This window comes from Pterocles gutturalis, unplaced genomic scaffold (genome assembly GCF_000699245.1).
Source record: "Pterocles gutturalis isolate BGI_N339 unplaced genomic scaffold, ASM69924v1 scaffold17040, whole genome shotgun sequence".
Lineage (NCBI taxonomy): Eukaryota > Metazoa > Chordata > Aves > Pterocliformes > Pteroclidae > Pterocles > Pterocles gutturalis.
In genome coordinates this window covers 17,427-23,967 of record NW_010143807.1, presented here as the reverse complement: position 1 = coordinate 23,967, position 6,541 = coordinate 17,427, and positions in this window count along the sequence as shown.

Genomic DNA, 6,541 nt, shown 5'->3' with positions numbered 1-6,541 from the left:
AGCAGTCTTTGTAAGTGTTCGTTAAGGCCAAGATGTCATGTTGTTTGAATGTAAGCTGAAGTGCTGAGTGCTTGTGGTAGCTACAGAGGTAACTATCATAGAGGTTTGTGCTAATGTGTGACACCAGTGTCTCTCTGCTGGTTCCACACATGTGAGGTATGCAAGAAGAGTGCACCATGTCTCATGAGATCAGCTTTAATTAATTAGCTGAGCTCCCTAAACCACAGGGAAATATTTATTTTCTGTATGGAAATGAATTTGTGGTATCAGGTTTTGTTAGAGAGGGTGCAATATTTCATGTCACTGGCAGGATGCTCAGAACATTTGTTTTCCTTTCTTTGACTCAGGTTAAAAACTTGCTGGATATGAATGTCTTGGCCTTCATTCCGACCATCCTCCTTGGAATGCTTGGAGGTCTTCTGGGAGCTCTCTTTGTTTCTCTAAATATAAAGATAAATACATTACGTATGCAGTTCTTTAATTCAATTCCAAAATTATACCTTAGAAAAACAAGCAAGCTGCTGGAAACTGTGCTCATCCTTGTAAGTAAATAATACAGGTCTCTTGATTATATGAAGTGTACAGTGGCTAATGAGGGCAGGTCGTAAACTGGCTGGATGGAAAAATGAATCTGACTTGCTGGTACTTGATCTAATGTGCACCAGAGCACTGCAAAGATATGGATTTCCAAAGTACATATAAGTATTTAATGTTGGTGAGTATATAAAAATGGAGAAGACATGTTATGTTTTGTTGTTTTTCTTTTGATTTTTAATGCTTGAGGTATTTTACCTGTGGAGTTGCTCTCCCACTGCTGCTCTACTCCAGTGATACTACACCAACGTAGTGATGTGTACTGCTCATGTTGGGGTGCTTTTGCATTTATTTGCAATTTATGGAAGGCTGTCACAAGTAGGTTTCATCCATTTTTCTCCATTTTTCCTTGCTAGTGATTGACCCTCTTATTACCCCCCACAGCTTGCCCCCATGCCCTGCAGCAGAACCAGGTGGACATCCTCCTCCTGCATCTGGGCACTTTTTCACCTGTTGCATTGGAAAGAACAATTAGGAGACCATTACCATAAGCATATGTATTTTTGCCTCAGGATGACAAAGGAGATCTCTGCCTGTTTTAAGAAGAACAGATGCATGAAGAATAAATGTTGTAGAGGGTTTAAAAGTTATGGATAGGTACAGAAAACTTTCTGGAGCTAACTATGTATCTGGAGTCAGTTATCCCTAGTTGTTACTGATGGAGATCAGCCTGAAGCCTCAGATGTCCTGATGAAGCCTGATGGGACCATTTTACCTCTAGGCTTTGGTGTTTCCATTTGGCATTGTACGGCTTTGGGGAGGGTCATGCCATTGGAATGAAAAGGGTATAGACAAAAGGTTCCCTTATTTTGAATGTTTTAATAATTTTCAATTTTATTCTTTGGCTATAACTTAAGTATGTTGTTATGTGTGGAGGAAGAAAACCTTCAGAGCTTTCCTGCACTTTTAGTAAATTGTGCAAATTTGGGTTTTTCTGCAAGTTTCTCTAGTGAATACCTGCTTGTCATAATTTCCCCTTTTTTACTACTGTTTTTGAGGAAGTGTTTCTGTGGAGTTTTCAGACCTGTTTAAGTGTTGAGATGTTTCTTCAGGGAAATTGGTGCACGCCAAAGCCTCTTTCTTCTGCCCTCCCAGAAAGACTTGCCAGTATATTTTATGTATGCCATATATGTTTTTTATATATATACACTACTGTATATTTTCTCATCCCTCCCTCCTGGAGAGAGGGTTGCTCAATTGTAAACCAATAGGTTGGCTATATAGATGCTCTCCCATCCACCCAGCCTGTACTCCAAGCCAACGAAAACCCATAAGCTTCAGGGAAAAGCAATCACCTGAATTTTGCATCCACGACCTGGATGATACTGGAGGAAACCAATTAGTATTTTAAATATGAGAGGGAAAACCTTTGGAGCTAAAAATGTAAGTAACTGTAGATGGAGGCACATGGTCAAGCCTCTGCAAGCTCTCCACAGATTGGTGCAGAGATGTGTACATTTCTCATAGGTTGCATTATTTTTCATCTCCATAAGGTCAGGAGTGTATTTCATTTAGTCCTTGAAAGATGTGCACTCCAGCTCCACCTCCTCTGCCTCGTCCTGCTCCTTGCTCGGAGTCGGAGCAGCATCCTGCTCGTTGGCTGCTCCATTGGCACATCAGAGGTGAAATCTGACCTCGGATAGGAGGAGGAGGGATCCTCTGCCGAACTGTGCTGGACCAGGTCCATGCCATGGATGACAGCTGGATTTTAGCTCCTCTTAGCGGCAGGATGTCGGCTTTTCGGTTTGCAGCCGTGTTTGTTCAGCATCTCGCTGGAGGGAGGCACCTTGAGGAAGCTCACTTGAAGTTTTTTTGCTTCCACGTTTGAAGCAGTCGGTAAGGTAGGTAGGGAAAATGGGTTTTCTTTCCTCCAGGCAGGGTCTTTCCACAACTTTCATTGTGCTACAGATTTGTTCTCAAGTCTTGCAAAGGATTCAGGACTTTGTGCGGCTGAGCACTGCGAGGGGATGTCCTAACAAAATTCCTGTGTTCAAACCAGCAGGGTGAGGAGCAGAGTCCCATCATGTGGGACTCCTGTTCATCCTGTGCAAACTGCACAGCTTGCAGAGGACCTCTGTTTGTAACAATTATTATTTTAACAATTTGGAGCTGGAGCTCTGCGTTTGACAGCTGCTTCCCCTGCTATTGGTAAAAGTTTGGTTTTCTCACAGTACATAATAAAAACCTTGCATGAGCTACTTGCACACATAAACCCCGCACAGTTCCTTATTACTTTTCAGAAAAAAAACCCAAACAAGCCACAACGTAAGCCAGCAAGACCCAGTACATTAGAAGATGCTATAGGATTAAAATTAAGATCAGCTAGCAAAGATTTAGTGCAGAAAATGCCTTCTAAGAGTTATTTTGCATTTTTTAGCAGTGGTGTTTTACTGACTCCAAAAACTCATGGAGTGGTTCGCACCTTGCCAGATCACACCCGAAACACTGTGTGTTTCATAGGGCTGTGGTGCTTACAAGAGCTTTTCTGTTCAAATATTTTTGTCTTCATCCTTTTAATTTTTTTTTTTAAACACTGCTTTTTTTACATTAGCTTTGTAGCATGAACTCTTATTCGACTGTTTTTCCTTTTTATTAGCTCTAGGAGATCCTGCTCAGGTCACAGTACTTATTTTATTATAACTTGGCAAAAAAAATGGCAGGAAAGAAGCTGTTTGATCTGAGAGAGAACCATACAATATTTTTTTTTTTTTAAACACTGCTTTTTTTACATTAGCTTTGTAGCATGAACTCTTATTCGACTGTTTTTCCTTTTTATTAGCTCTAGGAGATCCTGCTCAGGTCACAGTACTTATTTTATTATAACTTGGCAAAAAAAATGGCAGGAAAGAAGCTGTTTGATCTGAGAGAGAACCATACAATATTTTTTTTTTTTTTTTAGTATAAACTCACATAATTAGGCAACTGAAAAAAACTATGTCACAGTGACTTTAACCAAAAATAATCTTGTCTAAACCAGTCTGCGTTTAAACTTGGAAAGAACCCATCACAGTATCTTCCACACCCACAACATAACCCAGAGTACCATTCCTTTGACTGGAATTGAATATCTAATCTTCAGCCCATAGATTAGGCAAAGCCGTCTTCCTAAGTGCCCTTCTGCCCCTTGGCCTGCGTTTGCTTCTCCTTAATTCATCACCTTTCTCTCTGTGAGGAAATCACAATGTAGATAATGTTTTGCCAAGAATCTGGCAGAGATATCTTTCTTTTTCTATTTTTTTAATCATGTTGACTAATGCTTCTGTTCCAAAAGCTCAGTGTTTCCATGGGCAGGGTGAACAATTTAAGGATATATGCATATATACTTATATATTAAGCTGTCAAAACTTTAAAAGGTTTCTTGAGAGGATTATTTTTTTTCTACCTAACGGGGAAGATAGGCTACTGCTTTAAATATGTAGCCACTGCTTTAAATATGTAGCCAGGCTAGCTGTCCTCCTGGCTCCCTTTGGACTTTGGGGCTTTGGCAAAAATTTGACCTGGGTTTGAACTGTCCCAGAGTGAAGTTTTCAGAAACAAATACTGACCTAAGCTTTCTGAAGACCAAACTACTCCCAGTTTCATCTGTCTCTTTTAGATGCACTCTGCCCATAAGCTTATAATCTCTGAGATACAGGGAAGCAAAGGCTTGAGATACGATTGTCTGACAAATTGTCACAACTGCGCACGGCTGAATCTCAGCTTGAGGGTTTCTATAAATGTGCTACCTGAGCTGTTTTATAACAGTCCACAGAGTGCATGAGACTTTGTGCTTGGAAAATATATTATTATTATTGTTGTTATTGTTGTTATGTGTTCCAGTAATTTCCTTCCAGATGTCTATTGAACTCTTTTCTAAAACTTTTTCTTTGGGTGTATCTTCATTCATTTAGAAATGTAAATTGATCTCAATTAAGATCAAAAAACTTTGTTTTGAATTAAATATAGTTATGTTATATTGAACTGTGTTATGTTGAAAAATATGCATATCTGAAATACAGTCAACTCCTGTAAAAACTTCCTTTGCTTTTGGTGAATGCAAAGCAGCCAGTGAAAACACCACCTGCTGTGCTCTATTTCAATCATTTTTTTGTTTCATTCCTGTTTACTTCAAAATGGGTACATGGAAAACTAGTAGGAGGACCTGATAAAGTTTCTTCATCCCTTTGGATTGCAATGGCTGTGTCTCTGGTGTATAGTATGCAATCTGCTTTAGGCATTATAGCTGTCTAGTATTGCTAGGATGTATACAAACTTCTTTCTGTTAATTATCTGAATATTCGTCCTTTCATAACATCCTCCTTAAAGAGAAGGGCAGCCATAAGTTTGCAGGTTAGAAGCAAGTCTTTAGCTGCTCATACTGGCCAGAGACTTCAAATTTGCATAAATCAGGAAGTAATTTAGATGAAAGCAGTGGATTGTTTTTGACATGTAGCATGGTTTTAAGTACCAACCAACAAACTAGGTCCCTGATAAAAGACACGTAGATCCCAAGCCCTTGCTGTGCACAAGCTGCAGTGTGAGGCCAGGAGCTCAGGCTGAACGTGTCTCCACTGACTGCCAAGGGGGGAGGCTGGGCACGTGTAGAGCATCCCATGTGCTCCCAGTCGTTCTCGCTGGAGGTAGCGGTGGCTCTCTGGTGGCTACACAGTTGGAGGCCAGTTACCTAGTGGCAAGAGTTGGGTCCCTGAAGTTAGATGGGATGACTCTGGGCCTCACGGGCTGCTTACCTGCAAATGCTGATTTTCTGGGATTCGTCAGCAAGACCTAAAAGACAATTTTCTTGTGGTAACTGCTGGCACTTCTGATTTTAGACACTTTTCTTTCTGTTTTTGTCTGTTTCCACATCTCATGATAGTCTCTTATTTTAATGCCTGCAGGTCTGTACGACGACGGTTACGGTATACTTACCCTATTTCTTTCCTTGTACTCCGGTCGTGAGCGCGAGAAACCAGCAGCTGAGAAACAACTCAGAAATGTAAGTGTGGAGAGTGACCAGGAACATGTCTATGTAAATACAGTTATTGACCATTTCTCCCAGTTAGTTGTTATGAGGATTGGGGATGGAAGAATTCAAAGGTGTATCAGAGCTGAATGTTTAAAATGCATTCATGTGGAGACAAGAATCACACTTATAATCTTTTAACCACTGAAATGTAATCACACTTAAACTTTTCCAGTGAGAGGCTTTTGCCATCATGTCAAATTCAAGAAAAAAAAAAAGTAAAAGGAGAAAGAAAGAAACAAAAGGGAGTTAAAAATGAAAAGAACCTGAAACATGGCTGTATGCATCCCACAAGCACTTTTTCAATTTAGAATCCTAATTTTGCTTTGAAAGGTGTATGGCCTTATACATAAGCCTCTAGGCGACAGGCTGTGCTTTAACTGGAAACTGATGAAAAACCAGCTTCAGTCAGCTGCTGTTGGCTGAGGAACATGATTTGATTAGTCACCTATATAAGAACACTGATAGGTAACACATCAGGGGCACATGCCACTACAGCACAAACCAATCCAGGGACTTAAAATTACAAATATTGTGTTAATAAACAGGCAAGGAAAATGTGGCTGAATGGCTGGGGATTTTATGGGGGGTACAGTTGAAAAGATCCTTGAATCTGGTACAGGTTTTGCAGTCCAAGTGTCTTTCTTGAGAAATACCTACGAGGCATCCAGAGGAAATAGAATTGCTCACCTTGAGGTTAAATGACAGCTCGATTTCACAGTCATTGCAAATGGTCACTACCAATTTGTGGTTTTACTAATTCATAAATTTGTAAAGTTTATGAATTCCTTCTTCCAAGTGGGCAGCGCCATATATGTTGCATAATACGAACTGTAAATACTGAATAACTTGCCATTGGTGACTGGACCCTGCACAGCTTATTTAGGTATATAGAAATCAGACATAGTTTCCCCTTCTTGATGCAAATTCTAGACTGTCACTTGA